At 34.2% G+C, this 27,751-nt stretch overlaps 1 protein-coding gene and 1 non-coding gene across 8 annotated transcripts in view; one reads left to right on the forward strand and one right to left on the reverse strand.

Annotated features, from left to right (window-relative positions):
• GPHN (gephyrin) overlaps nt 1-27,751 on the reverse strand; it is a 608,842-nt gene that overhangs the window by 371,228 nt on the left and 209,863 nt on the right. The gene's annotated exons all lie outside the window — the stretch shown is intronic.
• Nucleotides 15,046-15,152, forward strand: LOC115303103. The gene has a single exon (XR_003913819.1). It is a non-coding gene; the product is annotated as a U6 spliceosomal RNA (small nuclear RNA).

Consider the following 27,751-nt stretch of genomic DNA (forward strand, 5'->3'; position numbering starts at 1 on the left):
ATAAATATTTGTTGGTTTATTGATTTTTGAATGATTTTAAGAATATTTTAAAGCAAATTTGTGTTAGTACGATCATGCATGTAATGACCAAAATAATGACATAGTTTACACATCTAAAGTATTAAACTCATTTGTTTCTAAATTCTATTTTGATTGGGCTTATTCCCATGTTGGCTAGAAGATAAAATCTAGGCATTTGGTTATAGACTTACACTCTTAATCTAATCATATGGTAAAAGAATAGTGTAGTTAGAATTTGCTATAGTAAGCATTTAGTAAGTGAATATGTTCTTGATTAAAATTAGGCAATTTTCAAAGAATGTCAACACATTAAAGCAAATGAACTTGTTATCCAATGGTGAAGATGAAGCCCTATAGGAAATCTCATACTGAGAATACAGAAATATCTTTTCCCTTGCTTATTTCCTCCTGGAAGCCTATAAAACTCCTCTTTTACTTCTTTACAAGTTGTATTGGAACAATTTGATATCTATATGCCACATGAATCTTGATCTAAACCTCACACAAAAATGAACTAATATTGATCTTAAATCTAAAAGCAAAATCATAATTTGTTCAGAAAACACAGGAAAAAAATCTTTGTGGCCTCTATAGAGTTACTCAAACAGTTCATCAAAACTGAGAACTTTTGCTCTGTGAAAGACACTGACGAAAATGAAAAGACAAATTACAGATTGGAACAAAACAATAGCAAATCACATACCCAACAAAAGGCTTGTATAATATCTCCACAAAGGATATATAAAGAACTCTTGAAACTCAACAGTAAGAAGACAAACAACCTATTTTTTAGGTTGGCAAGCATAAATTTCAGCTCTTTCATTCATAGAAGCATTTTCCATCAACAGATCTTTCTTATTATACAGGTAATATTTAATATAATATATGCTTAATATAAAAGTATCAAAGAAAATAGTACTGAGGCAGACTTACTATAATGAGAATAAGTGAGGGTAGAAAAGATAGTGTCTTTGTTACTACTCTTATTTGTTCCCGTTTTAATAGGATTAATGATTTTCATAACTCTTGTTATAAAAAATTTCAGAGTAGAAATAAAATTTGAAATTCCCTTTTAGATCAATTTGGCATCTTTAGAATCAAGGCATACTGTGGTTTTGAAGAAGAAAATGACTTCTAGTAAAAGACAAACTACTTGATATCCAGATAATTAGAAATGCAAACTAGGTTTTAAAATTCACCAAAAAAATGTCATTATTTTGCCTTTCATGGGCAAAAGCACCTTAGAGTTCTCATGCTTTTCTGAATGTCTGTTTCTGTTTGAAGCCTTGGACCCTCCAGCCTAGTCAGTAGTCTTTGGGCTTTTGCCAGCATTAAGTAAACCTTTCTCTGTATATCTATGCTATGCATTCCTTCCTAGAAAGAACAGAGCACTTCTCCGTGTCACCAGGCTCTTTGGCACCATCCTGGGCATTAAGGAACCAGACCCTCTTGCACACATGCCCCACTAACCTCCTATTCCCCATTCCCAGGTCACCAAGGAACCAGTTCCTCCTGTACAACCTCCAAGCACAACGACAATGTCTGTAGCTGGCACCATCAGTCTAAACATAATCAAGAAATGTGAGGGACTACTACACTCCCTTGCCTGATAAACTGCCCTAACCCTCTTTAAAAATCTCTAGGCCAGGCAGAAACCTTGGAGTTGGCTTTTGCACAAGAGTCCTCCTGGTCCCCAGGGGGCCAGCCTCTTGAATGAAGCTCACATTCCTTTTTAAAAAAAATTTTTGTGTTTATTTATTTTTGATAGAGCGTGAGTGAGGGAAGAGCAGAGAGAGAGGGAGACACAGAATCTGAAGCAAGCTCTAGGCTCTGAGCTGTGAGCACAGAGCCACACGCAGGGGAGTTCACAGCTGTAAGATGATGACTTGAGATGAAGTCGGATGCTCAACCGACTGAGCCGCAAAGGTGCCCCTTAACTTCTTTTCTAATCAAACGAGTCTCTTGGATATTGGCAGCTGAACCTGGGTTTTGGTAATAGGTTCACAATCTAATTCAAAGAAGTTGCAACCTCATTATCATGATTAATTAAATTGCTGGTCACTATTAATGCACAGAAACACTGCTTAGACATTTATAGAACTTGAATACTTAGAATTATCAGAGCTGCAGCAATAAAACAAGGTAAATCTTTACTCCTATAGAGAATCTTACCTGAGATTAAAATATAAAGATAGTAAACACCTTAGAAGAAGAATTCTAGGATTTCTATGGAAAGGTTTATGTGTCACTAACTCATATCATAACTGATATAGGCTGGTTACTTTGCCATCTTTATAATTAATGATTTTTTTGAAATTGTAAATACTTGTACTTTTCTAAATTATGTGTGAAATTACCCTTTTCTTACTATAGTCCAGCAGGAAACTTAATGTTGACAGACAAAATGGTAATTTTGAATGTAATGTAAGAATGTGATGAAATTCTCCTTTATTTTTACTCTACTAATAATTGAATATGTTACCTGGAAAAAAAAGATTTCCTTTTCATGTACATTCAATAGTTCCATACTCTTAAATGTGGCATATTAAATGTGTAACTTCTTACTTTAAAAAAATTCAATGACAGAAGACCGCAAGAAGCTGATGGCTTTCAACACAGTCAGTACTTACAGGCTCAGTAAGAAAAAGGTGACAAATACCCACATAGAAATTGATGGATGCATTAAAAAAAATGCTACACTATGCCATTCACAGAATTTGTAGAACTTACTTTGACCATATGCTCCTTCTATATTTTACACCAATACCAGATTTTCTGCTACTAACACAGTATCATGTTACTTCTAGGTGTTTTCCTACAAATTACCCATTTGGAACTGGAGGCGGCCATAATCATCTCTATATAATTCTTTAAGTGCAACTTTCTGAATCTCTAAATGTGAGAACTAAAGCTAAAGTCTAGCCAAGGTCTTACATGACCTCCATTCCTCTAGCCTTCCACAAGTTTTATAAATTGCTAATACCCTGAAGTAAATCCCTTCTTCTTTATAAAGCTAGGGTAGGGGCGCCAGTCAGTTCAGCATCTGAAACCTAGTTTGGGCTCAGGTCATGATCTCACGGTTTCTGAGTTCAAGCCACACATCACACTTGGGATTCTCTCTCCCTCTCTCTGCTCCTCCCCTGCTCATGCTCTCTCTTTCTCTCACACTCTCAAAAATAAACAAACAAAAAACTTATTAATAAATAAATAAATAAATAAATAAATAGCTAGAGTGATTCTTATTTTCCTGATTGAATCCTGACTGATACAGTGACCTAATCAAAAGGCTAGAAAAACACCAAGCTAGACTTCTCCAAAGGACTAAAGGGAGTTGGGACACCTGGGTGGCTCAGTTGGCAAAGTGTCTGACTTCAGCTCAGGTCACGATCTCACTGTCCATGGGTTGGAGCCCAGCATCAGGTTCTGTGCTGGGAGCTTGGAGCCTGGAGCCTACTTTGGATTCTGTGTCTCCCTCTCTCTCTCTCTGCCCCTCCCCTGCTTGTGTTCTGTCTCTCTCTGTCTCAAAAATAAATAAACCAAAAACAAAAGAAAAGAAAAGAAAAACCCAAGTACTAAAGGGAGAAAAAGGACAATAAAAAAATTACACCAAGCAAAAAAGAGAAAATTTAATGTGGAAAATGAAAAATGAGTTTCTATAGTTAAAACTGTAAGCAATCTCAGTTACTAAGATTCTTTCAAAAACACTATTTAAGAAAGGATATTGTTTAAATAACCTTGCCACAGACACTTAAATTATATAACACAGCAGATAAACTCTTTACAACAGCAATGGACTTTTCCCCTATTTTCAAAAGTCTTATGTTTTCACTAGTCTTCACTGAAACAAAAACCTATGAGGGTATAATTCAATAATATTACATCTCGTGTCTAATCTTTTACTGTTTTAAGTAAGAATAATGGCAACCATATGCTACAACTGCAAAAATAAACCTGCACCAGCTCCACAATGTCCAAAGGTAGACACTGTCAATTGACAACATTCCTGCAATATATTCTCCTCTTAACTATTTTAGTTTTTAGGAATCTTTTTATGTCCTTAAAATAGATATAAAAACCAAAACTCAAAACTTACCAGCTTTTAGGTGTGATTTATAGTTATTCATTTTCCTGCTGTTAAAACTAAAACTCACATAAAAAATTGTAGTAAGTTTCTACTTCAAGATGCTCATATATAATTCATTTCTGAAGGCTTGGTTTTAAAGTAATTTTCTGTGCACATGGTGTTGTATTCATTTAATTGCCTAGCAAGTGAAAGTATAGAACAGTCATTTGTCAGATGAAAGAAATAAGCAGTAGGTTTTTAATTGAGAAATATTCAATGGGCAGAATATAAAGATTAAGGGAGTATGCAATGGAAACTCATTTTAACAACACTCAGGGTAATGTGTGGAATACAAATTGAGTGGTTCAGTCGATAAAGCATCTGACTTTGGCTCGGGTCATGATCTTACGGTGAGTTTGAGTCCCACGTTGGGCTCTGTGTTAGCAGCTCAGAGCCTGGAGCCTGCTTCTAGTTCTCTCTCTGTCTCTGTCTCTGTCACTGTCTTTCTCTCTCTCTAGCCCTCCTCCACTCACTCTGTTTCTCAAAAATGAATAAACGTTAAAAAATTTTTTAAAATAATATAAATAGCATATGTGTATATATGAATAGTATATATACGTAAACATACCATATAATATACATATATCACATAATGTAAATGTATGCTTACTTATTTAAATATAATATATAAAATATGTTATCAATAGATATTTTAATGTGGAAAACAAAGGCAAAAGAAAAAAATTAAATTGCTGCCCAGATGTTACTACTTTGCTAAGGGCAAAAGGCAACCTTAGTTTAACAGTAGCCTGACCTCCAGGATCCTATAAGTCTCCTCGAACATATAAAAATTCCTTTGAAAACTTTTTTATCTCTACCTGGGCCCCTCTTCCAGACATGTTAACAATCAACCTCCAAGCATATGGCCCACTGATATACATCTGAATGGTCTCATGACTAAGGTTTTACTAGAAAGTAGTAAATGACCTCTCCCTAAAAACAGCTAGCCCCTCAAGGCCCTGGAAAACTTGCTTCCAAATTCTTTAGAGACTTACATCATCCATAACCCCCTATCAACTTAAAAGTATATATTTAGCTACTCCTCATAACCCCAGTACAGCTCTTTGTGCCTGCAGGTTCTTTTCCAGTGCTTTAATAAAATCACTTTTTTTTTGCACTGAAGACACCTCAAGAATTCTTTCTTGACTTTACTCCCAAACCCCAGCATTTTCACATCATATTTTATATATCATCCTTCATATTTTCTCTTATTAGATATGTATGAGAAAATATGTATCTTATATGACATATATGGGAAAATATAAGAAAAACCTGTTTTTAATATAAAATATGTGAACAAGAAAATTACATGCATACTCCCAACACAGTCAAATGTCTTAAAAGTGTTTTGTCCATTTCTCAAAGGTCTTATATCTCATTTAATTGAAAATTCCCTACTTTCTCTCTAAACTCATTCAAAACTCCCCCTTTAGCTTACTAACCTTACTTTCTCTTTCAATTCCTACTTCTCTGGTCACCTCTTTATGATGTGAAAGAATCTACTATATCCACTTTTGGCTTCTTCAATTTGCCTAACAGTTATCCAGAAAGGAAGTTGAAAAGTATAAAGGGTATATAACATGCTGTAAAAGTGTTTATGTCCCTATCATATATGAATAGATGAAGACAAAGTAGATAACTCTATAAAAAGGGAAATATGAAAGAAAGCAAAGAAGGTAGAAATTTAGAATTATACACATAGAAGACAGAAGGCAGGAAAATAAGGAAAACTGTGCTAAAATCTAGTAGAAAGTAAGGATATATATATATATAAGGAGATGATAAATTATGAAAGCACTGGAACACACTAGAGACACCTGACTAAGATGAAAACAGTTTTTATAAGAATAGAAGGCAAAATTATTCAACAAATGAGAAAGAAAAGTCAGAAGGATACTGAAATATTTTTAAAAATAGGTGATAAGGGGACTGAACAAAGGTAATAGAAGCAATCAGGCGAGGAAAAACTCCAAAAACATGTATGCAAAAACTTTTCAACAAAACTCTAGCAAACTGAATTCGTTGGCATGTGACTGTACATCATGATTGCATGGGATATGTCCCTGGATGAGAGAATGGTTCAATAGACCCAAGTCAGTTACTGTGATTTGCCACATTAACATGATGAAGGCATTTGGCCTACTTTTTGCTCTTGTTAAATAACAAACCGTATTCTGTCAAATGACTACGTTCTTATTTTGCCTTGATACCTATCATGAGAACCATTGATAAATCCCCTTCCCTTTCGAATTTTCATAGTTGTCCTGGGTTAAAACTGTGTATTTGTTGTTTCTGAACCTTCAATTTCTGAAGTTTAAAGTTTCATAGATAAGTCCACCTTGTTCAAAAAACTTAAAGATACCTTAATTCAGATACCAAGTTGAATTATGCTTTAGCAGTAATTGTGGTTTTAATCAAATAGAAACTTGGTAGCACAAGGAGAAGGAGCCAGTCCATATAAAAGATGTGTTTTCATTGAGATAATTGTCTTTATTATTATTAAAGGAGGCTTTAAATAAAAAAAATCTTTTCATAAAAAAACAATAAGATAGGTATTTTAAAAAAGTGTATTTCAACATAATAAAGGCCATATATGAAAAGTCTACAAATAACTCCATACTCTAGAGTGAAAAACTGAAAGCTTTTCCCTCAAGATTAGGAAACAAAACAAAGATGGCCACTCTTGCTACTTCTAATTCAACACAAGTTATGACACTTAAAACACAAGCAACAAAATAAAAAATAAATGAGACTACATCTAATTAAAAAGCTTCTGCACAGCAAGAGAAAACATCAACAAAGTAAAAATACAACCTACAAAATGGGAAAAAATATTCAATATCAACCTATCTGATAAGGAATTAATATCCAAAACATATAAAAGCAACAGAAAAAAAAGAAATAATCAATAAAAAATGGGGTAAAGAATATGAATAGGTATTTTCAAAAACATACAACCATAAGTCAGCAGGTACATAGAAAGATGCTCAACAGCACTAGTCAATATATAAATACAAATTAAAACTACAAAGAGATATTGTCTCACACCTGTTCGAATGACCATCACTTAAAAGACCAGAGATAAATGCTGGAGTGAATATGGAGAAAAGAGAACACTTGTGCACTACAGGTGAGATGGTAAAATGGTACAGCTACATGGAAAACAGAATGGAGGATCCTCAAATAGTTAAAAGTAGAACTATCATATGGTTCAGCAATTACAGTTCTGGGAATATACCCCAAAGGTAATGAAAACACTAACGCAAAAAGGTATCTGCACCGTACGTTCATAGCAGCATTATTTTAAAAAGCCAAGACACAAAAACAACCCAAGTATCCATCAATGGTTAAAGAAGTGGTGGGATGTGTGTGCATGTCTGTGTGTATGTATACATGTATGTGCATGTATACACACGCGTGTGCGCGCGCGCACACACACACACACACAATGGAATAGTTTTTCAACCATTAAAAACAAGGAAATCCTACCATTTGCTATAACATGAATGGACCTTAAAGTCATTATGCTAAGTAAAATAAGTTAGAGAAAGACAAATACTATATGATCTCACTAACATGTGGAATCTAAAAACAAAAAAGCAAACGTGGATAAACAAAAACAAATACACAGGAAAAGAGATCTGGGTAACTGCACTTCCAGACAGGAAGAATTACCCAGAAGGAGTAATTGGAAGAAGGTGGTCAATCTTTCCCAGTTATAAGATAAATAAGTACTAGGAATGTAGTGTACAACATGATGATTATAACACTGCTATATGACATACAGAAAAGTTATTGAAAAAAATTAAATCCTAAGATTTCTCATCACAAGGAAAACAATTTTCCTCTTCATTCTTATCTTCTTTCTTTTTATTGTATTTATATGAAAAGATGGATGCTCACTAAAAACTCTTATAATCATTTCACAATATATGCAAGTCAAACTATCATTCTGTGTGCTTTTTTACACAATGATATATACAATTATATAAGATCTTATATATCTTATAAGATGTAGATGTAGATGTACGCCTTACCAACAGTTACAGAAACATTAAGCACTAAGATCTTATATAATTGTATAAGATATGTACAATTTACACAATGATACACATCAATTATTTCTCAAAAAACTGGAGAATGGGTTAGGAAATTGATATATCTTAAATACTTTCTATTATTAAGTTGACTTATAACAGTTTTGGAAAATCATCAGATGTAAAATTGCTAATAAAAAATTAAAAAAAAATAGAACTCTCAAACAGGTGAAGGGGATTAAGAGGTACAAACTTCTAGTTATAAAATAAGTCACAGAAATGAGAAGCACAGCAAAAGGGAATATAGTCAATAATACTGTAATAATGTTACATGGAGACTGATTGCAAGAAGTAATGTATAGAATTTCTGAATAATCTGAAACTAACATATAACACTGTCAACTATAATAATAAAGATAAAACTGAGCAAATTTAACTGAAATCATAAAAATCATAAATCAAATCTGATTAGTTTTCTTTCATTATGTATAAAAATTAACTTGTTTTTTAAGGAATCATTATTTTTCACTTTTTGGAATAAATAATGTGTTCATATGGTAAAAAATTCCAAAGTTAGGTAAAGTGTACTAAATATTTTTTCTCCTTTACCCTGACACACTAGTTTCCTCTATGATATTTCTCTATACATATAAAAACAACTGCATATGTGAATACACAGATATGCATGTAGATCCTTTTAGTTAAGGATACTCATAACTGCATACTTTATCAGTCAATATGATATGGTTTACATAATCTTCCAAAAAAGATGATCTTCTAGTGAGTATCTCTATTTCTTAGAGATTCCTTCAGTTTAAACAAAATATACTGAATTTTATTTTTTCATATCATATGGTTTTTGCCAAATTCTCCACACCCATGTAACACACTCACCCTCAACTAATATAATTTGTCTCTATTTGATTTTTACTTCTTTTCACACTTTGTATTGCTGCTGATTGCACTGGTTTTTAAAGAAATAAGAGAAAATTTAATGAGTTGAACTCAAGGATGTATAGATAAGTAAGAAAAAGAACTAATTTAGGTAATTCGAAGACCAACATGTGCTATTTCTTCATTAATTGCCATGAATTTGTATTCCTGCTTTGCACAATTTGGAAATACTGTTGCTCTGTCTTGTTTTATGTGATTCAAATTTAAATAGACACAACCTAGATTCATGAAATTTCATGTTCATTATCAATGATGACTACTATCTCAGCACATGTGAAACAATCACAAGTACTTATTTGCTTCTTTGTATATACTAATGATAACTATATGTATTAATTTTGCAACCATCCCATAATTAATGAAGAACTGGGTATATGATAAACGTTAGTATAAGAATCTAAGAGATAGTAAAAACAAATGGTTCAATTATTTGTTGCAAGGACACATAAATTTATAAGTGACAGATCCTTATAAATTTATGTGTTCTTGCAACAAATAATTTACTCTTTCTAAAATCCATATTGCATGCTTATAAAACAGAAATAATACCATCATGTACCTCACAGGATTACTATGACAATAAATAAAAAAATGGAAAGCCATTTTTTTAAACTTGAAATAAAACTAAGTAACTGTTAGCCGTTAAATATTTCCATGTCAATATGCAATGAACATTCATATTATATGCACAGTAAATCAACAAACTATATAAATAGTAAGTTAATTTGTAAGTTAAACATTCAAAATCATAAATATACTTTTTTGAGCAACTACAACTATATGCCAGACAATGTGCTATGACTGGAGATAAAGGAGAAAATAGACAATCTTTGAGCTCATATAATTTATGATAAAGAGAAGGGAAACATTAAACAGATAATTGTACAAAAAAAATTAAATCTAATTGTGACAAGTTGGTATGAAGAAGTAAGCTCTGGCATGTATTACTCTGTACTTCTCTTGCTCATTCACCAGCCCAAATATTTTTTAGTACCATTCTACAAGACTCTCTTTTTTTTTTTATAAATCTTTTTTAATGTTTTATTTACTTTTGATACAGAGAGACAGAGCATGAGAGGGGGAGGGGTAGAGAGAGAAGGAGACACAGAACCGGAAGCAGGCTCCAGGCTCTGAGCTAGCTGTCAGCGCAGAGCCTGACGCAGGGCCCGAACTCATGAACATGAGATCTGACCTGAGCTGAAGTCAGAGGCTTAACCGACTGAGCCACCCAGGCGCCCCAAGACTCTCTTTTTAACTACCCTTTTCCTTTTACCTGTTTTAGAGCCTAACACTATACTGTATTTAAATTAGTACTTTATATTCTTGACTCACACTTAACATATAAGAAAGAAAAGCATGTTAATTTGGGTAGAGATACATTTTGTATCTCTACATTGGTTGATAATGCTCACAAGTCATAGAAATTTTTTAAATTCCATAACGTGACTAACTGATTCTAGATGCACACAAATGTAAGATTTTGCAGAATCATAATTCACACAGAAAAAGATCTGAAAAGATCACTATAAAATAATAACATACAAACAGCTCTATAAAGTCTATTACCCAAGGAACTAGGAATACATGGGAATTATCCCAGTAACTGGAGGGTACCTTGAATAGCTTCTTAGAAAAATATCTACTATTTATGAGCCACTTGCTCATCTTTATGAGGCTTGAAGTTTCACTTAAAACCCAAGTTACGCAGTTTTACTGTAATAGATTTATATTAAGCAAATATAGTTAGTAATATCATGCTAATCACTATATTTAATCCCTAGTGGGAAATATCATTGAAATTTTAGAAGTACCCTATTTTCACGAAACTCTCCCTGATATTCTATACCTTTGTAATTTCATATTTTTAGAAATCAAGCTCACAAACCAATAGCAATGTTTTAAACAAAATCAGAGATAAGTTTTCTAATTTCTACTAAAATTGAAACACAACAAAATTACCAATTACATTCCTCTACTTGAGCTCCAGAGACAAATGTGTTATTTGGGTGCAGGCTTTCTTCATATACCACTGTAGGTCAATATATTGTCCAAATATGGCCAAATGTTTCCTTACATTGACTGCTAATGTATTTTAAATACTTCCACAAAAAGTATAAGAAAAACAAATATAAAAACATCCACATAGGTTTTATAATTGATTCTTAGTAAAGTGTACTTTGCCACAGCTACACCTGAGATATGACAACTTCTCTAAATATGAGAGCCCTCAAAGGTCAAATATATTTGAATTTTCTGAAATGAAGGAAATAAATTAACATAATTTAATTTCTCCATGGGCACAAAATGAGTCTCAGTAAAACAAAATTACTGTAGAAAATAATATTTAGTTATTTAACAATTTTATAGATTTGTGGTAGAAAATAAGATCTTATTTATAATATTATATATTTATATTACTTTAAAAAGCTATGATAAGATTTAAGACCATATTTTAAAAGGTCTATCTAACACATTTCTTCTACTGTTGCATAAGTGATACATACTAGTCAATGCAGAGAGAAATACATGTAGCAAACTTTTAAGTTATCAATTTTAAATTAAAGTCTTATTGATATCACATTCTGTACTTTATGGAACAATATGAAAACTTCCAATGAAAACTATCAGCCATATCCTATACTAAACATATTTAGAGTTTCCATCATGATCACATTCCATGTTAAATAAAATACAAGTTAGACAAATCAGACCAGTCAATTTCCTAAACTATAGAGGGAACTATCATCAGATAATATTAAAGGTTTCAGTTGTGCTCTTATTAATTAAAGCCACTGATATGAAATAGATGACATATTCAAACTCAGTAAAGGAAGAGAGTTTAATAAAGGTGTACACTAGGCTTAGGAAAACTACCAACTGATAGGATACTACCACACAGCTAGCAATGATGGTAAGCCATTAAACCCAGGACTAAAGAGGTAAAGGGAAGAAGCAGTAACTACAATGTAAGAGTGGCAGCTGTATGAACATGAAGAAGGGTTGCAAGAAAGAAGTCCTGGGAACGTGTCATGGAGTGAGCTGAGAGAAAGAGCTTTTTGATTTTACACTGAAGACCCCATTCCCAGTTCTCAGCTACCAACTGCCAACCAAATACTCTCTAAATTCCCAACAGGAAAAAATATATATAAATAGATATAGATATATAGATACCTGCATATTAGATAGAAATAGATGTACAAATATAGATATAGATATCTGTATCTTACATCTCTATCTCTATTTTTTCTTCATTTGTTTCCTGTATGTGTCATGCCAATCACAAAATAGAGATATATTAGACTAGACCAAGAAAATGATTCTATATTAAGAGGAAAAAGAAAAAAGGAAGCTAAACTGTCATGAATACATGAGTTACAAGAAAAAGGAAAAACAACACTAGTTGCAAAGGAAGTTATTATTCTGGCATATATTTTAAAACCAAGAACAGTTTATGTATATAAGAGAGTAATCAGACATAGTTATTACCACTCTGTATTATGACATTAAGGTCTCTAAGAGCACAAAATAAATATTTATACAATTAAAATTGCTATTAGTTTTCCCTCATAAATTTTTGGTGAGAAAAAAATGGTGCAATTACTTTGGAAAACAGTTCCTCAAAAATGTTAAACATAGAGGTACCATGTCCCAACAACTCTACTCCTAGGTATTTACCTAACAGAAATGAAAACATATGTCCAGAAAAGTAGCAACCCTATTAATAACAGCCAAAAATGGAAATAACCCAAATTTCCATTAACTGATGAAATAAACCTTGTATATCCATATAATAGAATATCATTCAGAAATAAAAAGAACGTAGGTATTGATAAATGCTGCAAAACAGATTAATCTCAAAACATACCAAATGAAAAAAAAATCACACACACACACACACACACACACACACACAACCCCATATGTTGTATAATTTAATTCATATAAAAAGTTCAGAATAGGCGAATCTCTACAGATAAGTAGATTTGTGGTTGCACAGAATTGGACTGGGAAGGTGAGGAGAGGAGTGTGTCTGGTATTTGGCACAAAGATTTCTTTTGGGATGATAGGAATGCTCAAAATTACATTGGGGTGGCTGTTGCAAAACTCTAAAAATACTGGAAACTACTGAATTACATAGATTTTTAAAAATGGGTCAATTTTATATAAAGTATATTTTGATAACATTTTTAAAAACTTAATACTAGTTTAATTTTTTACCTTTGTGTGATTGCTTCTACTAAAATAGTCTAATGAATAAAACCAATAATGTAATAGTCTGTTTTCCTGTAGGACCAACAGATAGATATGTATCTTTTGTTTCTATATCAATTAATGATACAAGAAAAGATCAGAATAGAACTTGCCTTAAAATATTTTTTTTCAGAACAGACATATTTGTATCAGTTATTGCTGTCACCTTAAAACTCAGAGGTTTAAACCGATCATAAATTATTGTTTCCTCTAAATCTGCAGTCTGGCTGAATTATACCTTTTCTAGGCTAGGGTCAACTGGATTCATTCATGAAGATGTGGCTAGCTGGCATGTTATCTGATTGAGATCGGGCTTGGCTGAGGGGTGGCTGTCCTTAAAGTTTCTTTTCTCTTGAGACAAACTATCACAGTATGTTCACAATGCAAGGTGGATATGTAAGAAAAAACAAATACATGGAGTCTCACTGCATTGATAATAGCAAATTAGCTGGTCAAATCCAGTTATAAGACCAGGAATTGTGGGTAAGGCAGACATCCTTGCCTTATGACTCTGGATTTGACCATCTAATTTCCTGTGTGAATTAATGAAAACTATGATGGAAATTCAAGAGCTTAAGTGAAATAAATTTATTATGCTAAAATTGTTCTTACTAACCCATATCTTTTGAAACCTGGCTAGATTGGTAGTTCTGTTTTTTTTTATTACTAATATTTATTTATTTGTGTCTTTCAGAGATTGCATGGGGGGGAGTATTTCATCAGAGTTCGTGAAAAGACATAAATAAATAATATTAGTAATAAAAAAGAAACAGAGCTATGAATCTATCCAGGTTTCAAAAGATTGGGGTTAGTATGAACAATTTTAGCATAATAAATTTGAACACTGACAAAGTGGACACATTCCAGTAACAATATAACCTTTTATTTGTTTTAATTTTATTTATTTTGACAGAGAGCACTAGTGAGCAGGGGAGGGGCAGAGAGAGAGGGAGAGAGAGAATCTCGAGCAGGCTCATGCTGTCAGAACAGAGCACAATGTTGGGCTTGGTCTCACAAACTATGAGATTATGACCTGAACCAGGATCAAGAATCAGACACTTAACTGCTGAGCTACCCAGGTACTCCACAATAACCTTTTTTAAAAAATTTTTTAACATTTTTATTTATTATGAAAGATAGAGCATGGGCATGGGAGGGGCATAAAGAGGGGGAGACACAGAATCTGAAGGAGGCTCCAGGTTCTGAACTGTCAGCACAGAGCCCAATGTGGGGCTTGAACTCACAAACCGTGATATCATGACCTGAGCTGAAGTTGGAAGCTTAACCGACTGAGCCATCCAGGTGCCCCCACAATAACCTTTTAAAACAGACTCAAGATGGAAGACAGAGTCTGAATAGTACTAACACCATTCAAAACTCAATCAGTAGTTAACATCTTACGAAAGCATTAGGCCCAACTTTCACATAATAAATACGTTTAATCTTATAAAAATCTACAAGAATAACAAGAAAGAAAGGAATAAAACAATCTCAAATTCATTTAATTATAAGCAATAAAACCTTGATATAAAAACAAAAACCAGGCAAGAAAAGTAGACAAAGATGAATTATAGGCCAATATCACTCCTAAAGAGATGGAAACATTGAAAACAGAGTAAAGGCAAGCCAGCAACTATACAATGTACAGAAAAGATATTAGTGCACGCTTTGGCAACACATACACTAAAATTGGAATGATACAGGGAAGATTAGTATGGCCCTTGTGCAAGGATGACATGCAAATTCACGAAGCGTTCCGTATTTTTAAACGACACTGAGATACCACCTCATGCTGGTCAGAGTGGCTAAAATGAACAAATCAGGAAACTAAAGATGCTGGTAAGGATGTGGAGAAACGGGCATCCTCCTATACTATTGGTGGGAATACAAACTGGTGCAGCCACTCTGGAAAACAGTGTAGAGGTTCCTCAAAAAATTAACAATAGAACTCCCCTATGACCCAGCAATAGCACTGCTAGGGATTTACCCAAGGGATACAGAAGGGCTGATGCATAGGGGCACATGTACTCCAATGTTCATAGTGGCACTTTCTACAATAGCCAAATCATGGAAAGAGCCTAAATGTCCATCACCTGATTAATGGATCAAGAAGATGTGGTATATATATACAATGGAGTATTACATGGCATTGAGAAGGAATGAAATATGACCATTTGTAGCAAAGTGGATGGAACTGGAGGGTATTATACTAAGTGAAATAAGTCAGGCAGAGAAGGACAGATACCGTATGTTTTCACTCATATGTGGAACAGGAGAAACTTAACAAAGGACCATAGGGGAAGGGAAGGGGGAAAAATAGTTGGGGAGAGGGAGGGAGGCAAACCACAAGAGACTCTTATATACTGAGAACAAACTGAGGGTTGATGGCAGGTGGGGGAGAGGGGAAAATGGGTGATGGGCATGGAGGAGGGCACTTGTTGTGATGAGCAATGGGTGTTATATGGAAACCAACTTGACAATAAACTATATTAAAAGATAAAAAATAAAAATAGAAAAAAAATTAAAAAATAAAATACAGGGGAAAAAATAAAAGAAAAGATAATACTATATCTGTTGACTTGGTGTTCTAGAAAAAGAAGAGAAATACAGAGCAAATGAAAACAATTCAACAAAAGAAGGAAATTTTTCAAAAGCTGAAACACAACTCTTTTAATTGAATTGGCTTATCAAGTGCCAAGCAGGATGAATGAAAAAAGAGTTATTACTAGACATTTTACTACAGGCAATTTTATAAAACTTAAGAAAAGATCTCTCAGAGTTAGAAAAATAAAACGTTATAAGAATAAAAATAAGAAATTCAGCAACACTAGATAACAATGGAGAATTGTTTTAAAGGTTTGAGGGCAACTGATTTTGAATCTGGAATTATACAACCAACCATAATATAAGAATAGGGAAAATAAAACCTTTTCTCAAAGATACAGGAACTCAGATACTTTACCTCCTACATATATTAATTCATTTATTAAGTACTACCTTGAAGATATAATCCACGAGAACTAAAAAATGAATCCAAGAATCAGTAACTGTCTCGGGAGTGTAATGAAAATAAAGCACACAGCAATAGCTGTGTAGTAGGTCTAGAGAGCAAATGATCTCTGGACAAAATCAGAGTACTCTGGGGGAGGATAAATTCAAAGATGAAAATGTGCAGCAGAGTAATAAATGACTTAATGACAGGGTAACAGCATGCACTATGAGGGAAAAAAAAAGGCAATTAGAAACCTCTGGGAAAAAAAAAAGAAACCTGTGGAAAAAAAAGCTATAAAAAAAATCATAATCCAAATACAAATGAGTCATTAATTTGAATGCATGGAATGTAGGAAGAAAGAATGCATTTAATCTTGACATTCTTCTTTGAGTAGCAGAGGTTTAGGGGTCATAGTATTAAAATTCCTTACCTATTAAGCTTATCATATCACCTGGTTTTATAATGAAGAATATGTACAAATTATAAACATATACATAAAATTTATTAGATTATAATTTTTAGAATCAATGCTTACACAAAACATGTAATACTAGACTGTAAGTCCCATAAAGGCAGATACTATATAGTTAAATGTTCAACCACAGTATCCATAGCACCTAATAAGTTATCTGGTACTTGAAAAGCAATCAGCCAAAATTTATGCAATGAATGATTTAATATGGTTATAAAAAGTAATGTAAGCAAAACTAAAAGGTAACTGATGGAAGGGGAGAAGATATTGGCAAATGACATATCAGATAAAGGGTTAGTATCCAAAATCTACAAAGAACTTACTAAACTCTACACCCCAAATACAAATAATCCAGTAAAAAAATGGGCAAAAGACATGAATAGACACTTCTCCAAAGAAGACATCCAGATGGATAACAGACACATGAAAAAATGCTCAATATCACTCATCATCAGGGAAATAGAAATAAAAATCACAATGAGATACAATCTCACACCTGTCAGAATGGTTAACATTAACAACTCAGACAACAACAGATGTTGGTGAGGATGCGGAGAAAGAGGATCTCTTTTGCACTGTTGGTGGGAATGCAAACTGGTGCAGCTACTCTGGAAAGCAGTATGGAGGTTCCTCAAAAAATTAAAAATAGAACTATCCTACAACCCAGAAATTGCACTATAGGTATTTATCTAGGGGATATAGGTATGCTGTTTTGAAGGGGCACATGCCCCCCAATGTTTATAGTAGTGCTAGCAACAAGAGCTAAATTACAGAAAAAGCCCAAATGTCCATTGATAGATGAATGGATAAAGAAGATGTGGTGTATATATATATATATATATGTATACAATGGAGTATTACCCCAGCAATCAAAAAGCATGAAATCTTGCCATTTGCAACTATGTGGATGGAACTAGAGGGTATTATGCTAAGTGAAATTAGTCAGAGAAAGACAAGTATCATATAACTTCACTCATATGAGGACTTTAAGATACAGATGAAGATAAGGGAGGGGAAGCAAAAATAATATAAAAACAGGGAGGGGACAAAACACGAGACTCTTAAATATAGAGAGTAAACAGAGGTTGCTGGAGTTGTTGTGGGAGGGGGGATGGGATAAATGGGTAAGGAGCAGTAAGGAATCTACTCCTGAAATTATTGTTGTACTATATGCTAACTAACTTGAATGTAAATTAAAAAATGAAGTAATTTTTAAAAAAGTAAAGTATAAAAATCTTCACAATATGAAAGTAATGGCACAGTTGACAGAATCTGGGAAACAAAAGAAAAAATAGAGAAAAAATTGGGGTATTGATTTCCTCAATTTATAGAAAATGATGTAAAGAGAGGGTGTCTAAACTTTATATTGAAAGAAATGGATGCATACTATGTGAAGTAAAAAGACTGATACCGTCAAAGAACTAAGGGGAGGGGGGTCAGGGAAAGATGTGATGGTGTGAGTCAATTCCTTAAGTTTTCTAGAAGGAAGGAAGTCCATAAATATTCTTTATATTTGAAGACAGAAACAAGGTATAGGATTGTCATTTCTAGTTATTGTGGTAAATATGAAAACAATTAAAATCTGAAACAGTTAAAACTGTCTCTAGGGAACTGGTACAGGACTGTATGTGGAAAAAGTAAATATCTTCCTTCTAATTTTATGTTTTTTCTATATAAATTATTTTACTACTATGAGGAGAAAAAAAGAAAAATAGGTATCTTAGTTGCATAAATTTTATAAATCTGTCACTAGGTGGCAGTCTAAGCAGAAATCTAGACTTGAAGGTGCCCACCAACACCAGTACATCTTACATATTTGAATTCTGATGGAGTAGATGTAGTGTGAGACCTTACATATTGCATGTTATCACAGTGAGAAGAATTATTCAAGTGTTAAGTAATCCTCTCAGACTTTAATTTGACAATATTACAAATATTTGGTAAAACTCTAAATTTAAGGTCCAAATGGTTTGTAATGATTTTGCAGGTATGCTCACAGAATGAGAAAAGTTAGAGATATTTAAGTTCAGTAGCTCTTAAGAATTTCTTAACAAGCTCCTAAAATTGACACCAATCTTCCCATTAATCTCATTAATATGTTAATCTCTTAATCTCTCCCAATGACCTAAAAATTATCAGTTTAGAGTTTCGCTATATACTAATTATAAATAAAATACTTGTCATCTTCATTATTCATAAGAATAAAGGAATGAAGAGTAAGAACTGTGAAGAAATTGAGAGCCTCTAATTCCAAAGTCAATGTTTATAAGTTGTAGACCAGTGCTGTCCAATGGAAATCTATGCTAGCCACACTACAATTTTAAGCTCAAAAAAATGTTTTTAATGTTTACTCATTTTTTGAGAGATGGAGACAGAGTGTGAGTGGGGGAGGGGCAGAGAGACAGAGGGAGACAGAATCCAAAGCAGGCTCCAGGCTCTGAGCCTGTCAGTACAGAGCCTGATGGGAGGCTCAAACCCACAAACCACGAGATCATGACCTGTGCCAAAGTCAGCTGCTTAACCAACTGAGCTACCCAGGTGCCCCATAAATTTAAACTTTCTAACAGCCACACTGGAAAAAAAAAAAGTAAAAAGAAACAGATAAAATTTAATTTAATATATTTTACTTGACCCCATATAACAAAATATATCATTTCAACAATTAATTAAATAATTAAGGAGATATTTATATCCATGTAAATTGTTAAAATCTATGTGTATTTTATATATTTTAGATTTATAATCTAGATTAGCCATTTTCCCTACTCAACAGCAACACGTGGCTAGTGGCTACCATACTGAACGGTGTATATCTAGATTAATGATCTCCAATTTTTTTTGACTGAACATCATCCCATCTATAAAAATTGTTAGCATGCACTTCTAGTTTTTTGTGTGCATTTATGTATAAATTATAGCTGACCCTTGAACAACACAGGAATTAGGGGTGCTGTCCTGCCCTCCCCAACACAGTAAAAAATGTATGTATAACTTCTAACTCCCCACAAACTTAACTATTAGTAGCCTACTGCTGACCAGAAGCCTTACTGATAAGTCAATTAACACATATTTTGTATGTAATATGTATTATACAAAGATTACATACTGTATTCTTGCAATAAAGTAACCGAGACAACAGAAAATGTTTTTACAAAAATCATAAGGAAAATACATTTACAGTACTGTAACTCTATCATATCACAAATCTGTATGTTTGCAAGATGAATCAGATCAGTACCTACAGCAATATGATATGATACAAAATACTATAGATGTTGTATTACTCACACTAAGTATCAAAAATGAAAAGACAAGGGGCGCGTAGGTGACTCAATCAGTTAAGCACTGACTCGATTTCAGCTCAGGTCATGATCGCATGATTCATGAATTTGAGCCCCTCAATGTGGCTATCAGCACAGAGTCGGCTTGGGATTCTCTTTCTTCCCCTTTCTCTCTCTGCCTCTCCCTTGCTTATACATAAGCTCTCTCTCTCACTCTCTCTTTCAAGATAAATAAATAAACTTTAAATAAACTGAAAATATAATGTGAGAAAGAAATTCACTTTTATTTATAGGTATAATGATTTATCCACTGAAAATGAAGAAGCAGCAATGATTGCTTTGTGGTAGCCCAATGTAATCAATATGACTATGGTAACCGTCTATACACTAATGAATGAACTGTAATACAATTTTTATGGCATACAGTATTATTAGTCATATTCATGATATTGGAAACATTGTTACTATTTTTTTGAAAAACCACTTACCTATGGTGAGAGGCTGATACAGTTTCTCCAATTATGTGTGATAGGCATAGTATATGGTAATGTGATTATTTGAAAGGAAAGTTATAAAACAGGAAGAGAACACATTCTAATTTTATATAGAATTAAAAATCACTCACTTTATGCCTATATAAGGATAGGACATCAACTTCCACATAAGACTTGCACACAATGTTCTACATGATGAATACTTAGGTGATGATGGCGATGACACAGAAGCATCTCATACCATTCTTGCCATACAGTTATTAGACTTTGCATGAAGACACTTGCATACACAATAGATAAGCTTGACTGTACACCATGATGATTATTTACTATTCCTTCAGTGAAAGTTAATCATTATAAAAGTCTTCGCCCTTGTCTTCACATTGAGTAGGCTGAGGAGAGGGAGGAAGAAGAGATTGGCCATGCTGTCTCAGGGATGGCAGAGGTAGAAAAAGTAGAGGAGGTGGGAGTGGCAGATACACTCAGTGTAACTCTATGGAAATATATTGTAATTTCTCCCTGACACTTTTGCTTTTTTATTTATCTAAATTTATCCACCATTAAATTGCTTTAGTTTCAGTGCTCATACCAAAGTCCATGTCATTAATGAAGTCAAAGGCAGTCTTGAATAATCTGAACACCTGGGTAGTTCAGTCGGTTGAGTGTCTGATTCTTGATTTCAACTCAGATCATGATCCTAGGGTCATGGGATCAAGCCCCACATCGGGTTCCATGTAGAGCATGAAACCTGTTTAGGATTCTCCCTCTCTCCTCCCCTTTGCTCCTCTCCCCAACTCATTCATTCTTTCTCTCTCTCTCTCTCAAAATAAGCTTTAAAAAATAAATTAAGTTAAATTAAAATTAATTTAATTAAAAAATAAACAAACCCACACAATTCAACACATTGTTCAAGGGTCAACTGTATATGCATATACTATTATCATTAGGTAATAAATATTTCAAGATACAAAATATACTTAAGGTAAGGTATTCTACATTAAGTGGGCATATGAGCCACATGAGAGCTCATTAAAATACTGATTCCTGAATTTCATTCTTGGAGATTCTGATTTAATAGGCTTTAGATGAAGGTCAGAAATATGCTTTTTTTTTTTTAAATAAGCTTTCTAAAGGTGATTCTGATGTAAACAGTACAAGACCACACTTGCAAAAACACTGCTATAGGCCTCTATTTCTCAGATTGGGGTTCATAAACACCCACATGTTTGTAAATGGCGGAAGGTACCCTAATCTCTCCTCTAACCAGAGTGTGTTTCTAGTATGTAAAAGAAAAAAAAAAAAAAGCAAGGATAAGTGTTACTATAGAACAATGCTTCTTTTAGGAGCCTTCAGAAGTTCATGACTTGGGGGTACAGCTCAGGGTTAGAACATTTGACTGCAGAAGTTCATGACCAAAATGTGAGCGCCGCAAAATTTTCAATATCATTTATTGTTCTTCTATTTATCTGACATTAATACCAAATTAACACATAATTAATTCTGAGCCAAATTCAACCAAATTAGAAAATCAGCTAAATGATATCCCACAAGTACAAAAATTTTATTTTTAGGACAACTGTTTCAGCTTGCCTGGATTGCTGGAAACTAGCCAAAAGCTATGTTGCACAGTTAGGGGTAATAGTAACATGGGGAAGTAATACAGAAGGATCAAAGTGAAGTCTTAGAACATATTCAGTCCATCTCAAATTCATTAACTTGCACTTAATCATCAGATTTTCCAGATAGATAAAATTTAAGAAGGCCGATGACTTTTAGAATTTTACTGAGACATGTTAGGCTTTAATTTATTTTGTTCCTACTATCAAAAAAAAAAGTATACATTGACCTTATTATAAGTCAATGTGTTACCTCTGTTAACTTTTTTAATGTTTATATATTTTTGAGACACAGAGAGAGAGAGAGCACGAGCAGGGAAGGGACAGAGAGAGAAGCCACAGAATATGAAGGAGGCTCCAGGCTCCAATCAGCAGAGCCTGAAGCAGGGCTCAAACTCAAGAACCACAGCACCATGACCTGAAAGGAGGTTGGATGCTTAACAAATTGAGCCACTCAAGTGCTCTTTTGTTACCTCTGAAGAGAAGGGATAGGGAAGGGAAAGGGAAAGGGAAGAGGAAAGGGGAAGGAGAAGGGGAAAAGGGGTAGGGGGAAAGGGGAAGGGGAAGGGGTAGGGGGAAAGGGGAAAGGGGAAGGGGAAAGGGGAAAGGGGAAGGGGAAGGGGAAAGGGAAAAGGGGAAGGGGAAAGGGGAAAGGGGAAAGGGGAAGGGGAAGGAAGGGGAAGGGAAGGGAAGGGAAGGGAAGGCAAAGGGAAAGGAAAAAGAACAAGATAAAGAACTGAAACCTTCTCCACTCCTCCCAAATTAATATATTTCCTTCTTTCTAGACTGATAAAACTATGGCCTTCACTTTTGTGCTAGTCCTTTGTATATTTGCAGATTCAGAAAACAGAACTATTATGCCTGATTTTAGTATCACAATAGTGTCAAAAAACAGAATTCCAGCCAAGAAATCCCTTCTGAAAAATCTCATAATCTAAAAAAAGTATATTGGATTTGTTTGGGTTATTTTATTTAGGCTTTATGAAGAAAAAAGATTTCTAAAGTAATTTAGTTTAATTCTCCATTTTAAAATAAAAAACATAAATAAGTGCCTTGTCCAAAATCATCCCAGATAACACTGCATCAAGGCACAGAAATCATATCTCTTGGATTTTATTCTAGTATTCTACTTTAACATGATGCTTTTGTTAGATAAAATGTAGAATAGATACCAAATTTAAGAGATAATAAGGGGCATATTTTTAACCTTCCATAAACTGTCTAAAACAAAATGAATGGAGCTGTTGTTATTGCTATATGTATATCTTAATGATGACTATTATTATAGAAAGTAATTGCCAATCTGGCTACAAAAAGATGCTAGCATTCAGTGAATAGAAAGGCATATGGACTAAGAAGATATAAGCTAAGAAGAAGAAAAGAAAAATATTAGGACTGGTAAAGAAAACTCTCACACTTGCTTAACATTCAAAATCTTTTCTGATGATCCTTCATACAGCAATGAAACAAAAGTCATTAGAAAATGCTGAACTCATTATTTGTTTCATTGACTATGAAAGCTATCTATTTCAACATGGGTATGTTGGTTGATTAATCAATAAAAGTATATAAGGTAAGGAATCATAAGAATAAATGACATGGTTTATTTTACTTAAAACATATAAATGAATATCTATCTATCAATCTTTTGATACAGAACTAAGGCTTTGTTCTGAGTATGGGTCTTCTGTTTAGAGGGAGTATTATGTTTCTTTCATCAGCCATAACCATTAAATAATCATCTATAAATTATGAAACAATCATTAGGTTTCTGATTTTCTCATATAATCTACACTTGATCTTAGCCAAAAGGCCAAGAAGCGATCTCTCATATAATCTAATCATATCGAATTTAGAAACAATATTTAGTAACTCAACTTTATAATTTTCCCAAAGTTTATATAAAGAAATAAAAATAAATTTTTCACTTACTTATAAGTTTTTTAACATTTAACTCAGCATTTATAGTAAAAAGATCTATTGGTATAAGATGGTTTTGGATAAAAACAACAGCTTCTTAGAAGTATAAATGTCAACTATGGGGAATTATTCTAGAGAGTAGCCTAGCACTCTAATGGCAAATGTTTAGTATACAGTTCATCCTTGAACAACATGGGTTTAACCTATGAGGGTCCACTTAAGGATTTTTTATTTACAGTACTGTAAATGTATTTTCTCTTCCTAGTTTTTTCCCCTGTTTGTATGTTTTATTTCCACAAGAGAGCCAGGGGTGAGGGGGGCACCATGCCACCTGGCAAGGTAAGGGACCTTCTTCTGGCAGGAAGCGCGAGCTAGTTTTCAGGCAAATCCTCATGGTTGCCAGGTGGAACACTCCAGGGAGTGGTGTTGGTGGGATTTGATGGGGGGTGCACACTTGTGGAGCTAGAGGTATGAGGGCACGTCCTTCTCTATTATCAGGGGCTCTTCCATGACACCATACCACTTCAACACAGTGGTTCTTGTCAATGATGAGAACTTGGTGGCATTTTCTAGGATTCCTCTACCCTTGGGCTGGACTTTCATACACTTCTATAGCAGGTGGCCATTGCCTCCGTTCACATATATGTTGCACACACCAAGTTTGATGTTATACCCAGTAGCAAATACATAATCTATGCATTACTCCCTGGTTTTTGCCTCCTGAACTACATGCAAGGGAAGATGAGGATCTATATACATCACTTAAAATATATGGTGTCCAGGTCAACCATCTGAGTATAATTTATATCTGTGTTTTGACTCATTGTGAGGCTACATTGGTGATGATACACATGAAGTCCCGGTGCTTCTTCAAGTTAATTATGCTGCCCTTAATGTCCTTGGCTGATAACTCATGGATGGAATGAACACAGTCCCAGACTTCCTAGGATGTGCATATGATACTGGCTGGTGATGGCTAGGGTCCCGCATAGCAGCTCTGGCATCCTTCCTTATGATTTTCTCAGTAACATTTTCATTTCTATAGCTTACTTTGTGGTAAAAATATAGCATAAAATACACATAACATGCAAAATACGTGTTAATCAACTATGTTATCATTAAGGCTTCTGGTTAACAGTAGGCTATTAGTAAATTTAGGTGAGTCAAAAGTTATATGCAAATTTTCAATCAAATGGGTCAGTGCTACTAACTCCCACGTTCAAGGGTCTACTGTATTATGAACATATCAGTGTGTTTTACATAAGCAATTGAGAAGATAAGCTAGTGAATTGGTTAAGTGGAAGTCAATTAAATGTGGATGTATTATATTTTGTATTATTTATATTTCGGCACTTATTTCAGCCATTTTATTATCATGGCTTTATACCTTTTCACATAAAGTTTTTAATATCAGGAACAATTTTTTTCCGATTCCAAAGCCTACAAATACACCTGTTAACAGGAGGAGCTTTACATATGCTTATGCAAGAATGAAAGAGGTGAGCTCTCTCAATAACTCATTGTCTAAATTTCTCACAAACTTTCCTTTACAAAATGGCAGTTAGAATACCCATATCTTATTATATGAAATAGAAGTGTCCTGATATTAAGAAATTCCTTACGTCAGAAATGTGGGGGACTACATTCTGAATAGTAGATATATAAAGTATAGTGAAAAAGTGATAGTAAGTAAAATAGCCCTTGGAAACAGTGCTAACTACTGCAGGCCATGATGAATGTTCTTAGCCAAAGTCACCAAATTCCAAAATCATCATTTCACTTAAATTTTAGCATATTAGAATTCAGAAAGTCATCAGTAATAATTACATTGACAAATCTAAAATGATCTTTAGATTTATAGCTAATAATAGTTTAGTTCAAGTTCAGTATTTGCTTTATCAATTCTACATCTAAAACACTGATTTAGGGGGGAAAAAACAATAATTAAAGTGGGTTCCAAAGGACTGGTATGATGTTGGCACAAAAATACACATACATATCTTTGAAACAAAACAGAAAACCTAGAAATGAACCCACATCTAATTGGCCAATTAATCTTCAACAAAGAGAGGAGGCAAGATGGCGGAGAAATAGAAGTTCCATAACTGCCCACCACATCTCTCAAAAAAAAAAAAAAAAAAAGGGCTGAATCCAAAGGACACTGCACCTCAAGAGTCTGGGAGGAAAAGAGACAGAGTACACTAAGAAGACAGCCTCATAGGTTCATGATTCTGAACTGGTAAAGATAAAAATGGGCCCAGGGCATGGAGACTCAGAGGGGAGGGAACCCCCTCTGTGGAGAGGCAAGGGGAAGAGAAAGGGCGGCAGTAACTGTTCATAGAACTGTCCCTGGAGAAGAGAAAAACCTTGGCCCGGAAAAGAGAGGGATCCTATAATCCCATCCCTAACTGCAGGGTATTCGGAGAGAGAGGGTAACTCTATCTTTGGGCCAAATGCCCCGGTCCCAGTTGACATCAGGAGGAACCACTCCCCTACTTCTCCTACTCAATCTCTGGCTAGGAAGCGCCCCAGCCTGCAGGATTACATTTCGGGCAATATCATTAAAGTATGGGGACTAAGATCCAAAAACGAGGCTGGGCGTGGGACACAGAACATGGCCCACCTTGGCTTTGCCCACAGCACAGGGAGATAGGACACAAAAGAGTGACTTGTAATGCTTGGTTCGAGAAGCGACTGGGGGGCCACCATTTTTCTCCCCAAAACCACCAAGGCAGGGCCTCAGGGAGCGGCCCATGGGACCCACAGTGTAGGCAAGAAATGCCTACACCAAACCATGCCCATGGTGCCAGAGAACTGCTTTTTTTTTTTTTTTAAACTGGAGCCCAGGACAAGAACAGCATGGATGCATTGCTGTGATTAACTCTAGATTGATTTTGCTATTCAGATAAATTCTCCCTTTTCTCATTCTTATCTCTCCTCTCCTCTGGAATGGGCACTCTGATTATAGGTTTGCTTAAACAGTCATATTTAATCATTTTCTTGATGCATATTCTACACCTCCACTGTTATCTTCCTTTCTATCTCTGAATAATCAGACTATATAATTTCTCTGGGTAACATTATCTTCATGTCTTTTCCTCATCTCCTACCATATTCTTTTTCTCTCTCTGAATTAAGCCTTTCAGTCTCTCTGTTTGGTCACTGTTCAATGTCTCTTTCTCTCGACCCCTGTCATTTTTCTCTTTGTATATGCTCTTCCATTAGCACTGCCTCCACCCTGCTCTTTATTTGTACCTGGTATTTCAGGTTTTATGCTTTTAGGCAACCCTTTGTCTTTTGTTGTTTTTGATTTTGTTTTTGTTTGCCTTTCAGTTTGCTTGTTTGATTTGTCTGTGCATTGACTTGCTTTTGTTCCCTATTTGTCTGTCTGTTTTTCTTTCCAGAGCTAACTCAAGAAACAAGTACACATGGTGGAGAGTCCCAAATATCACTACAAGTAGGGAAATAAAATAATCAAAGGCACAACAAAGAGACTAAGGAACACCTTAAAAGAACTCTTCCTGAATGGACAGGCCACGGACAGTCAAAGAGCCTCCTTTAAAATAGCAGAAATCACAGGTGCAGAGTGC

The sequence above is a fragment of the Suricata suricatta genome, chromosome 9, assembly GCF_006229205.1.
Source record: "Suricata suricatta isolate VVHF042 chromosome 9, meerkat_22Aug2017_6uvM2_HiC, whole genome shotgun sequence".
Classification (NCBI taxonomy): domain Eukaryota; kingdom Metazoa; phylum Chordata; class Mammalia; order Carnivora; family Herpestidae; genus Suricata; species Suricata suricatta.